The following is an 18,801-nucleotide window of genomic DNA, read 5'->3' as shown; positions in this document are numbered from 1 at the left end:
TTGCAGGGCTTGAGTATTGTAGAAGTTCCACAAGCAGTAGGTACTTCTGTGTAAAGTTGCATGTTTTATGCGTCTCATTATATGGAATCACATCTCAGTGTAACTGATGCATCTTGTCCTGATGAGGTTTGGTAGTTCCAGATGAAGGGGCACATGAAATTTCCACCAACAACAGCAAGACGGCCTGGAGGAACTTCCAGTGACAAAGCTGCTATGCATACTCATCAATAACTACAGTGTATAGAGCGTTAAGAGTCATTTTATTACACAATTATGCAGCTAAAAGCACTGTAGCAGCGATTTCAGAATGCATCCGAATTGCTCTGGTTAACGAGCCGTCAATTCCAAACATTTAAGATTGGTCCTCACTCTGCAATCTTAGAGCTCACTTATAAAAGTTATTTGATAGAGGTTTCCGCCAATTAGGGAACAATCCTGAAAATTTCCAACTTTATTGACAAATTGTGAAGCTGAATTCTCCTAAACTATTAGTAACAAAACAACAAATTGGCCCACCACACCAGGAATTATCTTTCTATTCCCTTTTAGGAAACACCAATTTATCTTTTCTATTCTCTTTACAGGAAATGTCATGCACTGTACTTTACAGTATCATTATATGAAGAAGCGACCAGAAGGTATGTAGCCAAAAACGAAGGAAAAAAAGGTATTACAAAGATGTGTGTGGCACTTAAAACTATTATGCTATTTGGGGTGATTATGTGACATTTGGCCTATGTCAATTTTCCTTATTTGTTGGTGGTTTTGATTTCTTTTCTCATTCCAAGTAATATTCATGTTTGTTCCTTATTTTGTATTTGTAATTTTTATTATTTTCCTTATAGAAGTCCTCCAACGTATCCAAGCCTAAGGCCCCACAAAATGTGGGTCTGCTGCCGCCAGAGGACAAGACGCACCGACCCACACCTCAGAGACCACAGCTGAGCTCCTGCCCCCTCCTGCCCCCTCCTGCCCCCTCGGCCCCACCAGCACCCACTGGAGTTGGCACTGCCGGCAACCCCCACCCCGGGGCCGGGGGGATGGCAGCCACAGGCCCCTGCGGGGGGTCGGAGGGATGAGCCTGGCCCTGGGGCAAGGTCCATTCCTTCTCTGATTCTGTCCCAATCCTGTTTCAGTATTCTGCAAACAATATATACAGTAGTGGATTAAAGGGAAATCTAAGAGAAATTCATTAAAATACGTGAATATACACATGGCTGAGCAAGGAAGAAACTATGGGGGGCGGAATATAGGGCTCTGTGCCTTGGAGAAGGTGTATGACCTCCCTCCTCTGCCATTTATTCCACGTTGACTTTGCCTTCAGCCAACGCCTCAGTGGGTAGGGTTCTTTACGTGGTGAGGTGGCCTGGACCATTATTCTTGAGGGGTCTGAGCCCCGGTGGTCCTGCTTAAATATGTTTGTTGTAGTCTTCCTTCCATATTGACCCCCACTCATACCAGTGCCAGCAGGTAGAGCAGAGGGGTCCCAGAGAGGCAACACTGTTTCTTCATGCCCCACGGAATGACCTCCTTATTACCCTTTGGTTTTCGAAATCAGCGCCGTCTAATGCAACTTTCTGCAGTGATGGAAACGTTCCACATCTGCTCTGCCTAATTCTGTAGACAATAGCCATATGTTATCACCTAATCTGGTAGCCAATAGCCATAGGCAGATACTGACCACCTGACATGTGGCTAGTGGGACTGAGGAATTGAATTTCTTAATTTTGCTTAATTTAAATGAATTTATAATAGCCACAGGTGGCTATAGAATTGGACAGCACAAATCACAATCTATCATTCCAGCCAACACCATGACTTCCCTTCGGGCCTGTTTGTCCAGTGGCATGGAGAGCCCATAATGGCTGGTTGGTACTATTAACTTCCTATGTCCCCAGATTGAAGCTTTCTTCCCTTGGATATTAAAACCTCTAAACCAGCAGATGTAGAGCTGACACAGGAACAAGAAGCACATTTTTCGAAAGTGGGTTATTTGGTTCGATAGTGACAAATGCCAAAATCGATCACTATACATGGGTTGCTGGTTGAATTCACATACCATGTCTTGGAGGACAGTGTCCCAAACTCACAAGATGTCGTCCACCAGGGTGCTGTAACTGATCCTTCAACGGCCCATTTTATTCTTCTATCAACCCAACTCTCCTGGTGTATGATAAGCCCTGTGAATCCCATGACCATCGGCCCATTGCTTCACTTTTTTTTTTTTTTAAGTGAGTTCCTTGGGCAGAAACAGTATTGTATGGGTTGTTCCAGTGGTATTTATTAAGTCCTCTAATGGTGGTCCTGATGGAACCATGGAGAGAAAATGTATATTCAGCTCCAATATAAATATTTATCCCAATGAGGACAAATCACTGGCCCTCCATGATAGGGGTCCAGGGTAACCTGCTTGCTATCCAATGCTGATAGGTCATCTCTACTGCAGTATATCATATTTGCCGAGTTGGTCTCCGCTGCTGGAAATTAGAGTCTTGTCTGTGGTATTGGCTGCTTCAGCTTTGGAAAGGCTGTCAAGTCCTTACTTGGATAGGTGGTCTCTGTTCTTGCCTCCAAAACCACTTCATTTCTGAGGGGGCCCATGGGTAGCCGAGGAAAGAAGCTGATAGATATCCACTCATCCACTGGGTGGGCATCTTGTCCACCTGATCACTGAGAACTTCCTTCCCAGTGGGGACATTTTGGAGAGCAGTCTCTGCCTCTGGGCCAGTTCTGAGACATCCATTCACATTCTCCTCCCAGACCACCTTGTCACCAACCTCCAACCTTGTTCTTTCTCAGCTCCCAATTGTCCAGCTAGACCACTAGCCATTGTCCATGAACCAATGGAAATCTGTAGCTCAGGCCATCTTGCCTTTGGGGAAAGTGGTCAAGAAGATGTATTGTTCTACATTCTGTCCTTGAGAGGATTTTTCTTCCCCACCATCTTTTGGGGCCACCCCCAAGTGGGACTGTAGCACCATAGTGGTCTGCTTGCCGTGGACCAGCTGAGTGTAAGGAGCATCCCATGAAGTCATAGATGTGGACTGTGGTGGGGAGTGAGGGGAGGGCAGGAACACAGATTGGGAGGTCCCTACAGCTGCGTTTGGGTGACAGGCCGCTCGTGTCCAAGTGAACACACACAGTAGCTTCCACTGAGACAGCTCTCCCTCAGGGCGGTCTGTGCTCCAGCCTTCCTGCTCTTCCTGCCTCTGTTCTTGTCATTATAATTCCAGTGTTTATGTTGTAGATCAGATTTTGGTATGCCAGCCTTGCAAAAGTCTCCTTCCATCTTTATGTTCTACATAGTTTAAATAAGATTATCTTTACCTCAGTAGTTTGTCAAGTTTTACTTTGAATTTGTGAAGGTATTTATGTGTTTTGGTGAGTAGATCCTGAACAATCTTTTCAAATTCTTCTGAAGTTATTGGGCCATGCAAATTTTCCACCACACGAGTCAATGTTGGTAATTCATACAGTTCTAGTAATTTATTCATCTTGTCCACAGTAGCTATCTACTTTTATCTGTTTTTACATTTTTTGACATTGTTTTATACACGTTATTTGCTTATGAGCTTTACAGTCTTCCCTGTATCTGCAGCCATATCATCCCTTCTCTGTCTAAAGATACACATTTGTGATTTCTCTCTTTTTTCTTAGTCAGACGTGGAAGAGTCTGATCAAATCTTAATTTTTTTAATTAAGTTTTTAATTTTAATTCCCGTATAGCTAACAGAGTGTTATATTAGTTTCAGGTGTACAATATAGTGATTCACCAATTCTACACAGAGCGCTCATAGAGATGAGTGTGCTCTTCACCCCCATCACCTGTGTCACCCACCCCCACCCCCTCCCCTCTGCTAACCATCTGTTTGTTCTCTAGAGTTAAGAGTCTGTTTCTTGGTTTGCCTCTTTTTCTCCCCTTTGTTCATTTGTTTTGTTTCTTAAATTCCACATATGAGTGAAACCATATGGTATTTGTCTTTCTCTGACTGACTTACTTTGCTTAGCATTATACTCTAGATCCATCCATGTTGTTGCAAACGGCAAGATTTCATTATTTTTTATGGCGAATAATATTCCATTATATATATATATATTACACCTTCTTTATCCTTTCATCTATTGATGGACACTTGGGCTGCTTCCATAACTTAGTTATTGTAAATAATGATGTAAGAAACCCAGGGGTGCATATACACTCTCGAATTAGTGTTTGTGTATTCTTTGGGTAAATACCCAGTAGTGCAATTATTGGGTAGTTCTATTTTTAACTTTAACAGCCATACTGTTTTCCCTAGTGGCTGCACCCGTTTGCATTCCCACCAACACTGCAAGAGGATTCCACTTTCTCCACATCCTCGCCCACACTCGTTTCTTGTGTTTCTTATTTTAGCCATTCAGATCTTAATTTTATCAATTGTTTTATTTTTCTTTCAAAATCATTAATTTTTATATTTTACTTACTCCTCTCCCTTACTTTTCTGAGGGCATATTGTACCTTTCCAGCTTCTTGAATTGAATATTCAGGATGTTTTTTCAATAATTCTTAAGTTATCCCCTTGAATGTAACCTCCACCAAGAGAAACGTCTTTCTTTTGATCACTACTTTATCCCCAGCACCTGGAGCAGTGCTGGCTTATAATAGGCACTCAGAAAACTTTTGTGTAATGGATGAGTCAGTCACTGACTTTACCCAAAGGAGTTTAAGGCTCTGACCACTGCTATGAGGAAATCTTCAGTCAGATTATCTAGGTTTTGATATGAAATCAGACAGGTTGTAATCCTAATTTTATTTTTCAACTTAACCTGAGCTCTTTAGAGGAATGTTTGAGAATTTCCAAGTGGTTAGGCTTGAGGTGAAGGCGTTATCTTTTTGTTGTTTATTTTCTAGATTGATTACATTGTGATCAGGGAACATGGTCCACATAATTTCTACTGTTTGTTTACTGAGATCTTTGCCGCCTGGTGTGTGGTCAGTTGTTGCTATCATTCCATGAGAATTTGAAAAGAAAGCAGATAGTTTGCTTCTGGGCTACCCATGAAGCTTGTCCAATGTGATATTCAAACCTTCTCTTTCCTCCACTGAATTTGATTCTGGGTTATGATAAATTCTGCCACTATATGACTATGGTTTGGTTAAAGTCTGTTTTGATTTCACATCTTCTTGGTAGATTGTATTTTTTACTGGAAAAAAATTTGTGTTGTTTAATGCATCTTGCCTTGAATTCTACCTTGTCTAATATGAGTATACCATACATTGCTTTCTGTTGGTCGGCATTTGTCCGAGATATCTTTGTCAGACCTTTGATGTTAATCTTCGTCATTCTGTTTTAAGTGAGCATTTTGTAACTGGTGTATCATCAGATTTTTGTGTGTGAGTGTATACAACAATATGTGTGTGTGTGTGCGTGCCTAATATTAGGGTCTTTATCTTTAATAAAGAAATTTAATTAATTCACAGTCATAATGTAACAGTGAAATGTTTGGTCTTCCTGCCATTTTATTTCATGTTTTTGGTTCAATATTTTCTTTTTTTCCTTTTTCTGAATTTCGTAGGGTTGACAAAGTATTTTATTGTTTGTTCCTTGTTCCTCTTGTGGTGTTCAGGTTCCATATCCCATATCCATATTATTAGTGCTTATCTTCAAATTGTTAGCAAATGTCTTTGAACATATAATTTCCTATTTACATTCAGAATTAAATGGAAAATAATTCATCCCCTGAATAAGACAAATCTGTCGTGTAAGAGGAGGTCCAATTTAAATTTAGACACCAGCTTTTCAGAGTTGTCTAGAACACGAACTGCTGGCACCTGGTGGCCTGGTGGAAAATTGAACTTTGGCTGCTGAGGTAAGGGTAGCCCTCAGCGAACGTTTCGGCTTACTACCAGGCAACCTGAGTTTCCATAGTTGTTTGCTGGATAATTTCACTTTGTCTCTTCATGCCCTCATTTTTTTTTTATTCCCTGGAATAATTTAATGAGCATTGAGAATGTCTTGTTTTTTCAGCTTTATAGAGTTCCCCTCTGAAATTTTTTTAGAGATTGGCTCTTGAACAACTTTCTCTATTTCTTTCATTAAGATTTATCTGTTTAGACTTTCTCTCTCTTCTGGGGTCAGTTTTGATAAATTATCTATTCCTAGAAAATCACCATTTCAACTAGATTTTTTCAAAATTTATTTACATAGAATTATGGAGAGAAACCTCTTGCCAGTTTTAAAATCCCTGTTTCAAAGGTTAGTCCCACTTGCCTTTCCTGTTTTGGATGTGGGTGCTCTCTCGTGCGTGATCCTCTCTCTCGTGCGTGATCCTCTCTCGTTCTCTGACTCACAGATGGATGTCAGTGCTCAGGGCAGCCTTGGAGACCCCTTGTTGACAGAGTTTCTTTCACCCTGGGTCTCTGGAAGCCTGGGAATCAAGATCCCCAGCTTGCTCCATTTCTTCCAAGCAGGCTCCACATGAGCAAAAAATAAACTCTCGTGCTAAGCTGCTGATATTTTTGGAATTTACCTAGTATAGCCCCTTACCTAATATACATGTTTTATTCTAGTCTTTTTATAATTTCATTTTTACAACTAAAATCCATCTGGAATTTGTTTTAGAATAAGAACATGGAAAGCCATCTTTTTTTCTAGATACATGGTCAGTTGTACCAAAACCGTTTAGTAAATGATAGTTTTTCCCTCTGATTTAAAATACCACCTTTATCCTAAACTAAATTCTCTTATTATTTCTGTCTATTTCTAAGGCCTTAATTTTGTCCCTTTAATTAGTCCATTTACATATCAGGACCAAACGCTATTGGTCTTGTTCTTTGTCAAGCACACCCTGACATGTAGTATGCTTTTTCAATCTGTGAATTCAAGCCTCCCCTTGCTCTGGGGATATTTTCCTCTAACTTCTTGAGCTCTTGGTTCTCTCTCCATGTCCCTCTGTATTTTCAGCATTTTCCTTTTAGATGCTTCTGAAGTGACCTTCATGTTGGCAGTCATGTTTGTAATTTCTGGATTCCCTTTCTCTTTCATAGTAGCCTGTTCTAGTTTTATCTATGTGACATCCTCTTGAATCCCAGAATTTTTACCAACTTACACTGAACTCACTCTCTTTCCCTGGAGGCCTTTTCTTCTGACTTCTTGCCTCAATCCCCTCTTTTGAGCTTCTCTTGCTCCTCATATTCTGGTGATTTGTTGTTCTGACTAATGTTTTGACTTCTGTTTATAAGTGAAGATTTAGATCCTCACTGTCCATGGTGAATTCTGCAGCACCCTAGTTCCATGGGATATTAGAAAGATTTGTAGGAAAAAATGTTCAGTGGTTTAATAAGTGTGGGAAGTGAGGAGTTAAACAAACAAAAAAAAATTAAAAAGTTACTGCAGAAACAACACCAAGTGATGGTGAGGGTATGGACCAACAGTAAGTCTCACACATTTCTGGTGGAAGTGTAAACTGGTGGTTTGGAGAACCGTTTGGCAATTTACATATACCTGCAAACTCCGTGCCTGGGTATAACGGCCCAAGAAAAGTGCAAAACGCGCGTTCACAACGTCTAGTAGAGAAGTGTTCATGGAGGCTTTGTTCAAGCAAAAATTGGAAAACCCTACATATTTACCAGAATAACAATAGAAAAGCAAAGTGTAATAAACATGTTTCTACAGTGGACAACTGTAAATGACCAACAAGCCAAAGAAATGAACTACTGGCACATGCAGCAACATGGATGAATTTTGCAATTATTATGCTGAGGGAGAGGAGCCAGACACAAAAGGGCACAAACTGCATAAGAACGCAGGCATACGAAGCTTTAGGCAAAATTAAGTAATTAATTAATTAATGTACTGTTACGGTTGGGATGGGGCAGGATGGGGTGATGAGAACAGGCGTGAGGGAACATTCTGGTGCAATGAAAGGGCTTTAAATCTCGGTGTGACTGCAGGTTATATGGGGTGTGCTCTTGTGAAAATTCACTGAACTGCACACTTTAGACCTGCAACTGCCTGGAATGTAATTTATACAATAAAGTTACTGCAGGACTTTTCAGAGTCTTTAACAAGGTAAGGGATATTATGAATGTCAAGAGGAGAATGCGGGCCACAGGGTTTCCTGACCTGATGTGAACCTTGTTGGAAGTGGTGTGGACAGGAAATTCTCTTCCAAGAGCACGAACTGAGAGCAAATGGCCATGGAGGGACAGGAGTGACAGGATTCCTTGTGTCTCACGTCCTAGGTCTCATGGGGACCTCTCCCCACTGAGAGACTGGGGCCAGGGAAGGGCAGAATCCAGGCCATATGCCACCTGTTCCCATCCACCCACTCCTATACCTCCTCCTAATGGGACCTCAGGGTCCCCTCAGGGGAGTAGGCTGTAATAGCTCGTAGCAGTAGAGAAGTTTCTGGCATAGCAGGGGCTGCCACTGCGGGGCTGAGTCCCCTCCTGGTTTCCCTGTGTTGTGGTTGTATGGTCCTAGCCCCTCTGCTGTGCAGGCCTGCTGGACACCCCACTGACTCAGCACACAGTCCTATCCAGTAAATCCTGAGGACAAAGGATGGGCTGGATGCCGCTCCCAAGGCCTCCTCCAGCCCCTCTGCCCAGAGTTGGGGGGCCCCTGGGCTCTGGTGGGGAAACCAGTCCCTAGAGTTTGTCTGGTGGGTCACAGACTCCGACATCAACGGGTTTCTCATTTTGTTCTCATTTGCCTCTCAGCTTCTAGAAATCTCTCAGAATGTTTACTCTGTCGACACTTGTTTCCCAGTGTTGCTAAAGAGCCATTCTTATTTTTCTTTCTTCCGTCTATGCAAATGGAGCAGAGCAGCCAACTCATGAATGGATTGGTGTGCATATGTGTGTGTGCGCGTGCATGTGGATCTTTGTGAATGTCCGCGCTGCCTGAGCTCGGGCAAGGGGAAGGGACCGGAGGAGGGGCGGGAGGAGGCGGGCGGGTGGGCAGCCAGGCGGGCAGTTGACAGTCCGCCCCATGAGAGGTCCTTGCTGCACACAGCAGTGGCATTGCTGTGTGGTGGGGCTGACAGATGCTCCGCGGGAGATTAGGAAATAAGTCTGCATCTCCCGTGGGCCCTGATACCATCAGCGGTTAAGAGGCCTGTCTGATTTCATTACAAATCTTCCATTCCCAGGGTTTAAAGCTCAGCCTCCAGACTCACAGGTGTGGGAGGACAGTCAGCCACAGCAAGGGCATTTTGCTTTTAATTGTGGCCATTAATCTGGCACCAACAGCTGGTCCATCCTGCAGGGGGGGTGGGTGCTGACAGGAAACCCATCAGTTGGGAACCAGTTGGCCTTGCTGCGTTGCTCTCTAGCAAGTGGGGAGAGAGAAGGAGACCTTCTTAATTTTGCTTTTCACGGTCCACTTTCCTGGCCTTAGTGGGAAGGATCTAGGTTTGCTTATTCCCTGGATTTTGTGGGAGTTTCCTGCGGCCGGTAGATGACCAGCTCCCAAGCCATGTTCCTTTCACTTTCCCAGCGACAGGACTACCGTGGTGTGGAGTGGCACCTTGCTTCAGGCCAGCCCCTGCCCCACAGGCAAGATATATGCTAGGGAGGTCGGGGTGGGAATGCTTACCGGGGCCCCAGTGAAGAGAAGGGCGGAGTGGGGAGAGGCCCCAGAGCCAGCCTGGGCAGGGCTAGAGGGAAGGCCCGCATTGCCACGAAATGGGCAGGTGGGCCAGATAGCATATGGCCTGTGTGATATGTGTGCACGCGTGTGTATGGGCATGCCTGTGTGTGTGTGTGTGTGTGTGTGTGTGCGCGCGCGTGTGTGTGAGGTGGGGGGAGCAGATAGAATGTCATCCTGGTAAATTCCCTCCCATCTCCATCCGTCCACAACCCTCAGCTGGAGCTACCTCCACAATGGCTCCGGCAGGCTTTGGGGGCAATTCAGAGGCAGAGGCCTGGCCTGGGAGCTGGCAGCATCAGACAAGTGCCCAGTGGCAGATGGGGCGGGGGGGGTGGTGGACAGAGAGCAGTCAGGGAGATGCTCCACGGGGTTGGAAAGGAAGTGGGCAGACTGAGGCCCTGAAGCGTGAACCGAATCCTGATGGACAGGGTTGGGATTGGCATGTGGATGGGGAAGGGCTTGCTTCTGGGGCTCCCAGCAAAGAAACTACCCAAGGATTCTCTGAGTGGTGAGCATCTACTAAAGAAAGAGGCTGCACTGACATTGAGTTTGATTCCTGGGTGGCAGGCCTGGGACCCAGTTTCTGGGGTTGGTGGCTGCCCCTGTGAGGATCCTTTTCTGAGGGTGGCCCTATGTCCTCGGACCACCTCAGCCTAGAGAGAACCAGGAGCAGGGCTGGGACAGCCATAATCACAGCAACCACCAAGTACTGTGCGCCCGGGCCCTGGGGGCCCCATGCAGCCTCAGGAGGGGCTGATGCAGACACAGTGGGTTGCCGAGGCTTGGAGAGGAGAGGGGCTGGCCCAGGGGCACGTAGGGAGTAAGTGTGTTTGAGCCCAAGCCCTCCTGGCTGTACTGTGGGACCTTCGAGGGGGAAGTCCAACCTGCACTCCTCCCCTCCTTCCGCCAGACAGGACGGGCTGGGCATGGGTGGGGGAGGGAATCAGATGCCACTGTCTGGTCCTGGGGAGGGCACAGTGGTGCTAGGAAGGTTTTTTGATTTCTCAAAGGAAAACTTAGACCCTTGTTGCCTGTTAGAATGGGTAATTTTGGGTAAAGAGCCAATTAAGCCTCATGTGAACGTGGAGCACACATTTCCCTGGGGTAGTTCAGAGGAGACCTGGCTCGGCCTGGGGAGCTGCACTCTCCCACTTCCTAAGCTCAGTGACCTTCGGAAGGTCACTGGCCCTCTTCGTGCCCAGCTTTTCTCACTGGTGAAATGGGGTAAGAACAGAACCCATGCCACAGGGCTGTCCTGAAGATTCCACGCACCGTGCAGGTAAAGCACAGGTGATGGCATCGGGCTGAAGCGGCTGTTGCTATCATAACGTCTCATCACCACCAAGCACCACTCAGAGGAAGAACAAACCATTCCACTGCAGAGGACCTTGTCCAAAAGGGAGGGTGTCAATACTCCCTTCCTCCTCACCTGCTTCCTCCAGGGGACTCCTCGGGAGACCTGACCTCCTGGGAAGTTGCCCAAGCCAGGAATTCTTGACTCTACCTCCTGAATATTTCTAGAGTCTGGCCCTGCTCTTCCATCTCCGTGGCAGTGAGCAGAGCTGGGGAGCTCCTAGCCTCTCTCGCCTGGCTGTCCGTTCCTAGATTCCCCCTCTGGACCCTCCTCCTCTGAAGTTGCCAGAAGGATCTTTCCTACGGTGCACATCTGAACATGTCCATCCTCTGAGAGCTTCCTGTGACTCTCATGTTGGTCAGAATGAACTTAGCCTTGCACAAGGGCCTCTGTCTAGAAGGCCCTTCTCCATACTTTGTCCACCTGGGGGAACTCCTGTTTATCCTTCAAAACCCAGTGCAGGCACACCTGCCCTTGAAGGCTCTCCAGACTGCCTTTCCTCCCCACAAGTACAACGGAACGTGCTGGTCCCTCGAGTTGCCTTCTGTGTTGTGTGGACCCCTCTGTTGTCCCTGGTTTACACAATCATCACAGTCACTGTTGTGCAACCTCCCTGAGGACCTTGGATCTATCTTTGCCTTCAAACCTAACGCAGGTCCTAGATCACGTCAATCTTGGTTGGACCAAACTGAAATTGTTACGAGTTAAGACTCCTTGGGCTACAGATGTCACTGTCCCAGAACCAGGCTGTGTAGCCTTGGACATGCTCCTTCCCTCTCTGGGCTCCAGGCTCTGCATCTCTTTAATGAAGAAGCTGCCAGGGTCTCTAGCAGGCCTGTCTGCCTCCCCCAGGTGTGAACAAAAAGCTTGAGGGGCTCGGCTACCTGGCCGACCACCTGCCTCGCTGGTCAGCTGTGCCCATGGGAATCGGCGATATCGACCCCTGGAACCAGGTGACTCGTATTCTTGGGAAACAAAGGGATGTTTGCAGAACTTAAAACCTCTTTCTTTTCCCAAGAGAAATGGAGAAACCTCATTAAGCCCAGACGAGAGAACAAGGTCACGCCCTGATGACGCCAAGCAGGGGCTGCCACCCAGCTCTGTGAGTGAAGCAGGCTATTAAATTTCAGATAGAAGAAATGATCTGCTCCCTGTACTCCCTGATCACTTTATTAGCGCAACAGATAAATTTACACCACAGAGTCATGGCAAAAAGAAAGAAGTCCGCACTCTCCTCCTAATTAAACGGAGAGAAGCCAGCTAGATCCAAGAACAGCCAGCCCACTCAATTAATTAACATTTATTACAATCAGAAAACAATCTAATTGAATTAAAATGTTTCCACAAAAGTAATTTAATGACTTTCCCAAAAAGAAAGTACATCCGACTGGAGCATTTAGGATGCCCAGGCACAGTGTGTGAGGGGAGCTGAAATGGCAGCCTGGATGTGGGCAGCGGACTCTGAGGAAGGCCAGGGGCCGGGAAGGCTGGGGCCTGGCCCGAGCCCCTTGTCCAGGGAGGGATGCCATGCTTCCGGGCACAGTGACTCCCTCATGAGCCAGCAGGCCCGGAACTCGAGGGGCTGCCTACAGCGGCCTTCCTCCTCCTCCCCCTGCCTCCCGCAGCCCCCCTTCCCTCCCGGCGGCTCATCCCTGGGCATTAAAGGATCAAGCCTGGGGAGGAAGTAAGGGCAGGCTTGGATTCAGGGGCCTGGGACCATTTCTGCCTCTGACGTGCTGTGTCACCTTAGCCAGGTAGGAGGTGTTCAGAGAAAGGACTGTAAGCAGGGCTTTCTGAAGTTTAGCCAGGAGAGATTTGGAAAGCTGGGGAAACTGCCATTTAAAAGCTGCAAACAGTTTTCTGATTCTCACGAGGCAAAGATTTGAATTCACAGTGCCTTTGTTCAGCAAAAATCCCTTGATGAGTCCTTTGTTATAAAGGCAGAAAGCAAATACTCATTTGGAGTTTGTCTTTTGGAGCTAACACTATCTGAGCGCGTACTGTGGCCTGGCAGTGGGCTAGCCGCATTTGCTGGACTCTGCCCTTTCATCCTCACGATGACCCTGCGAGCTGGGAGTCTCCGTTGAAACCAAGGCTCCGGGAGTGCCTGAGTACCCGCGGCGAGCGAGGCACAGATCCTCGACCCCAACCCGGACAGCCAGACTCGGGGCGGAGGTACCACTGGCAAGCTCAGAATACCTGGGGCGCCCTGGGAGAGGGGCCCTCTGAATCACTGCACTTGAGTGGGGCCCCCGAGTCTGTCCTGTTGAAAAACTCCCTGCTGACTGTGGCGCTGTGACCTTGGCAATTGAAATCCCTACACCCACCCTGTCTCCTGGGGTCACCCCTTGCCTGACACCCGGGCCCAGCTGTGGCCTCCGACAAAGGACAGGATGATTTAAGCCCCTTTCCAGTTCAGCTGCAGCTACACTGTCAGAACGCTATATACGGTGGCCAGCATTGAGTAGGAGCTTTAAAAACGACCTTTGTTAACTTGATAGGCAGGAAGTGTGACGCCAACAATACGGCCCTAATTAAAAAAAGAAAAAGTCAGAGGACACACCACTTGCAGGACACACAGCAAAAACGCTAATGGTGGTCATTTCTGGATGGCGACCAAGCAGGTCAGTTTTATTTGCCGGATTTCCTACCATAACACGCATGGCTTTTATAATCAGAAAAAGCTATTAAAATGGTGTTTATATATGCCATCTTAGGTTTTCATTTCTCTTATTTCTAGAAAATTTCAACACCTGGGTCTTCTTCGACTTGCCTGTTCTCATCTATTGGCATTTTCTGTTCCTAATGATTTGAATAAGTTCCTCGTAACTAAGGATTTTAACCCTATGTCCCTTACACTTTTGAGACAGTTTTCCTGGCTGGTTATCTACTTTTCAATCTTGTTTCTCGCACTTTCAGTGGATGACTGTTTACCGTCTGCACGTAGTCAGCCTATTGATCCCCCGGTTCCCATGCCTTCTTTACGTTGCTTTTTAACTCAGGAAGTCTTTTATCAAAAAGAAATAAAACAGATAGGGACTGAGCATTCTTTCTAGTTCTTAGGCTTTCTTTTCTTTCTTCTTTGTGGCACATAGCTCTTTGATGTGTTTGGATTTAGTTTGGTTTATAGAGTACAGATTAATTACTTTCCAAATAACTAACCAATTGTACCACAACATTTTATTGGCTAAGACCTTCTTTCCTTTCCATGCAGCCATGTCTTACTTATCCTTTGTTACATTTTTATAGATATTAAGTTTCATTATTAGGTACCCGTTTTGATACACAGACTATATTTTCTTATGCCTATATCACACTATTTTATTGATCATAGCTTTCTCCTATGCTTAAGTAGCCTCTCGATTTCAACAGCTTCTGGATTTCTTTCACTTATTCATTCTTCCAAGTGATTCTGAGAAATATTATAACGGTAAAGAAAAAAACCCACCACTAACCACTGAGATTTTTCATTTAAATTTCATTAAAGTACTGGGGAGATTGACATGGTCTTTCTAGCTAAGCTAATGGCTCATTTCTCTATCATCTCCTTCTGTGGTTCTCGGGAGAGTTTTGTAGTTTCTCATATTTCATTGTTCAGCCATCCCTGGAAGTATGACTGGATGCCCAGAGAAGTCAAAGTAATAAGAATACATTTGCATATATGTACGTTATATACTACTACATCTTTAGTGAGAGAATCTCCCTTTTAAGAAGTGCTGTGACCATCATGTCAGTTGGGGTCAGCCCTCGAGTTAAACGAGAGCAGCACCCGACAGAGTATGGTGCATACCGTGGAGGTAACTGTGTGCGCATGTTGTGTATATCTGCAGGAGCATGGGGTGGGGCTGAGCATTCTACAGTCCTGACTACCACGACAGGGTCGAAGTGGGGGGGGGGGCGGTGGATGAATGGGAAGGCAGATTATGAAGCTCTCCCTCCTCCCCAAAGAAAGAAAGAAGAAAGGTGCCAAAGTGGCTTTCAGTGGCTGGTGGTCACTCGGCTGTGTTTTCAGTTTCAGAAGCAGTCCAGAGGCCCCCCTGGTCGGCCCCTTCCGGGGGGAGGGTTGTAGCCTGGGGTTTGCTACTTTGACAGTCTTGCCCCTCCTCACCTGTGCAGGTGGGTGGGGGATGGGCGGCAAGTCAGCTTGGGGGCCTTTTGAGCAGGAAGCTCCAGAAGGTGGCCAGTGCCTTCCTCTCTTCAGCCGATGCCTGGTCCCGGTCAGCCAGTCTCTAGAAGGAGCCAGGGGGCTGGCTGCTCAGCCTGGCAGGCCCCTCTGGATTCGTCCCCTTCCCCACGTCCTCTGTCTGCATCAGGAAGCCTGCTCTGGCTGCCCCAGTCTGGGTCGGTAGGATTGCGTGTCTGCATGACCCAGACCTACCCACTGGCACAAGAACAGGCTGGTGAAGTGGTGGGGAGAAGACCGGCTTCCCAGTCAGCTTGGCTAGGCTTGAGTCAGCCCTACTGCTTACCGGCTGTGCAGCCTTGGGCACGTTCCTTACCTACTCTGAATTTCAACGTCCTCATCTGTTGCAAGGGAGTCATAGGGCCGTGGTGAGGATTAAATGTGGGGAAGCCCGGCCCAGGGCCCGTGCGCAGGAGAAACCAGGAGCAGTTCTGTCCTCCCCTCCTCCTAGTCAGAGTCAGAATCCGAGGAGCCCGATGAGGAGAGCAGGGGGAGCAGCTGAAGTCAAGGACTCCCCGAGGTGCTCACAGGAAGGGAGGAGCCCAACCCGAGGAACGAGTTGGAGATTTCAGATGGGGGAGAGAATGTGTCCAACTGGAGTCACCCCAAAGCCTCTTGGCTGGATGGGGCCCTGCAGAACAGGGAGAAGGACAGGAACAATGTGGGCCTGGAAAAATCCCGAAGCTTGTCTGACAGGGTGGCCAGGAGGCCAGTCCGGTGGGGTGGAAGCTGGCGTGGGTGTCTGGACAGCACGGAGGGCTACTGGGTGGTGGGACCTGGGATGTGTAGTTGGGCACCAGGGGGTCAGCAGGAGGATGAGGGAGGAAGGCTTGGGGGAGCTGGGAGGAGGAGGCGGGCTGCCTGAGGACAGTCCCAGTCCCTCACTGGGGGTCGGGGCAAACAAAACCTCTTGTTTTCTCGTTGGTAAAATGGGGATAATTCTAGAACCTACCTCATAAGATTGGTGTGAATATAAAATTAAGCTGATTCCTGGGAAGCACCCTGGGCTGGCTTTCTGGAGAAGCCAGCTTCCTTCACCTGGAAGGCGCTGCCACAGTTTTCTAGTACATTCAACCTTGCCCCTGCCCTGGCACCTGGTGACCTTGCCCTCCAGCAGGTTCCTTGACACCTCATTCAGATAGATCCCTGATGAGCCTGTCCCAAGGGGACACAGGCATTCTGAGGAGGGGACCCCTTCCAGGTGCTTAGGCTTGAGCCCTCACCCATTCTGTAGGGTAGGATGAATTGGCCCAAAGTTGGCTGGAGGTCAAGAGATTGGGCAAAACCAGGGGTGCAGATGCTGGAGATGGGGCCAGCAGGGCCTCATCCTCAAACAGCATTTCTTCAAGGCCCTTCTCAGGCAATGATCCGTTTTGTCTGAACCCTCAAAACACTTTTCTCCCTTCCCCAGCTTCCTTCTGAATGGCTCGGTTGTGCCCTGCTTTTTCACAAGTCAGGCTAAAACGTGCACAAATGTTACCTCACTGATCCATCCTCCCACTTCCTGCTATGGAGGCGATGGCAGATGAGGCCCCTTGTCTGTAAGTGAGCAGAGTTCACGGAGGTTAGGGAACGCACGCAAGCTCCCTGGAGGCAGGGAGTGGTTGCGGCTAGCCCCGGGCCGTACTCAGAGGGACACTGGTGGTCTGCTTGGCCCTGACTGGTGGCAGGGCTCTAGCACCTGTAAGGCTACACGGCATCCCTGGGGCCCAAAGTGGGCCTCCAGAGGTCCTTGCGTTGTCTGTAGGATAAATATCTGGCCCAGCAGATGGGCCTCCGGTTCCCAGGGAAGACGATTCATTCCAGACCCTGGTCTCATTCCTCCAAACTGTTCTCCAGGCACACAGTAGCCAGCAGCCACCTTTGGCCCTTGCTCCCCTTCCAGCTGGCACCCTCTCTGTCCACTCAGCCCATCAGGACTGGGGCCGAGCTCCTGCTGGCTTTGCCTGCCACTGGGTCCCCAGCACGTGGTACTTAACGAAAGAAAGAAGGAAGTCTCTCCACCCACCCCCAGGAAGCCCTGCCCCGAGCGCTACCGTCCCTCCAGTGTCCTGGCCACACTTAAGGGGCAGGAATGGGGTGGAGGAAAGAGCACCTGGCTGTAAGTTGCACAGATCTGCTTTGAAATCCTGGCTTTGATGAGTTGAGTGAAAAATGGGCAGAATGGAACCATCTCGTGGGGTGGAAGTGAGGATGGCAAGGGACTGCAGAGCATCTGAACCACTGTTACTGTTACTGCTCTCACTCAGCTGGAGCCCAGGGGCTCTCTGGAGCAGTCCCCAGGCCAGGTACATGGAGCAGCTTGGGAAAGGCCGGCTGCCCTGCCCTGCTGGCCAGGCCCAGGGCCAGGAGGCTGAAAAGAGAGAAGAGTTGATGGGGGAAGCTGAGCAGCTCAGAGCCCAGGTGCCGAGGGAGGGAGGCCTGTGAAGGCTGATGCTTGAGGTGGGGTTCTCTTCCCAGCATCAGGGGGCAGCGGTGGGGCCTGGGCTTGGAAAGGCTGGGGCGGGGGGGGGGGGGCTGGTTTCAGCTGTGCCCCTGGGTCTCTGGTAGAGTGTGGTGCAGGGAGGCAAGGTGCTTGGGGTGAGGGAGAGTGGAAGATGAGCTGCGGGCGTGGAGGTTTTCCCTCTGTCTTGCCTTCCACCCCTTGTTTCTGGGACGCTGGCTCCAGCGTGGGCTGGTGAGTGGAGGGGTGGTGGCGACAGAGCCACATAGAGCTTCGAGCTCCGCCCTCTCGGGCTGGAGACATGCCGGGCTCCTCCGCTCAGGGCCCCTGTCCCCCCTGCGCGGCTTCCCCAGCAGCCTGGACTCTTCCCAAGCCCAGCTCTGAATCTCCAGCAGAGACTGGTGACGGACTCCGCCTTCTGGTTGCTTCCAGCTACCTTCAAGACAGTTCCCTGGGATCTCCAGGAAGTCAGTGATTGTGCCCAGGCAGCCCGTTTCCATTCAGATGTCTGCAAATTTGGGAGAACAGGATCTTGGCATCCGACTCTCTCCTGCCCCCACCGTGTAAAATCCAATTTTTAAGTTTCAGCTGTAATTGCCTGGAGCCGCTCTTAACGGCAACATGTTATCTGCCAACCGCAGTTCTTGGCTCCTAAGGCACTAATGAAGTTCCCTCCCTTGTAGGGCACAGGCTCGCTTAAAAAGAAGCGTAATTGGCTGGGCCCTGGAGAGCAGGCAAAGAGCTCCCAGAGCGGAGGGTGCACGATCACAGCCCCACGCACCCAGAGGGTAACTCATACCAGTTAATTCCAGATGGGAAAGACCCAGATTCTCTGGATCTGAGTTGAAAGCAGTCTGCAGGCATATGGAAACCAAAGGCTCTATCCAAATGTCAGGATAACCCAGAATCTAACAGAATGCTGGTCTTGCTGAGGACCCACTGGTGGAATTCCCAGGCCTGGAGCCCACGCTGGGTAAAGTGACCCCACTGGAAGAACAGAACCTCCAGTTTTCTCGAGCCTTGCTCTGCCTACCCTGGAGTCTGGCTAGAGCAACCCTGAACTGGTCCCGCCATCTAGGCCCAAATCCTTTGAGGCCCAGGTGGGCCGCCCATGCCAGTGGAGCACTTGACAGCTACCTGAGCCTAGTGCACGCCGGTTCTGCGACTGCTCAGCCCCAGGGGCCTGCTT

The sequence above is a fragment of the Zalophus californianus genome, chromosome 6 (genome assembly GCF_009762305.2).
Source record: "Zalophus californianus isolate mZalCal1 chromosome 6, mZalCal1.pri.v2, whole genome shotgun sequence".
NCBI classification, from domain to species: Eukaryota; Metazoa; Chordata; class Mammalia; order Carnivora; family Otariidae; genus Zalophus; species Zalophus californianus.
This window is presented reverse-complemented; position numbering follows the sequence as displayed.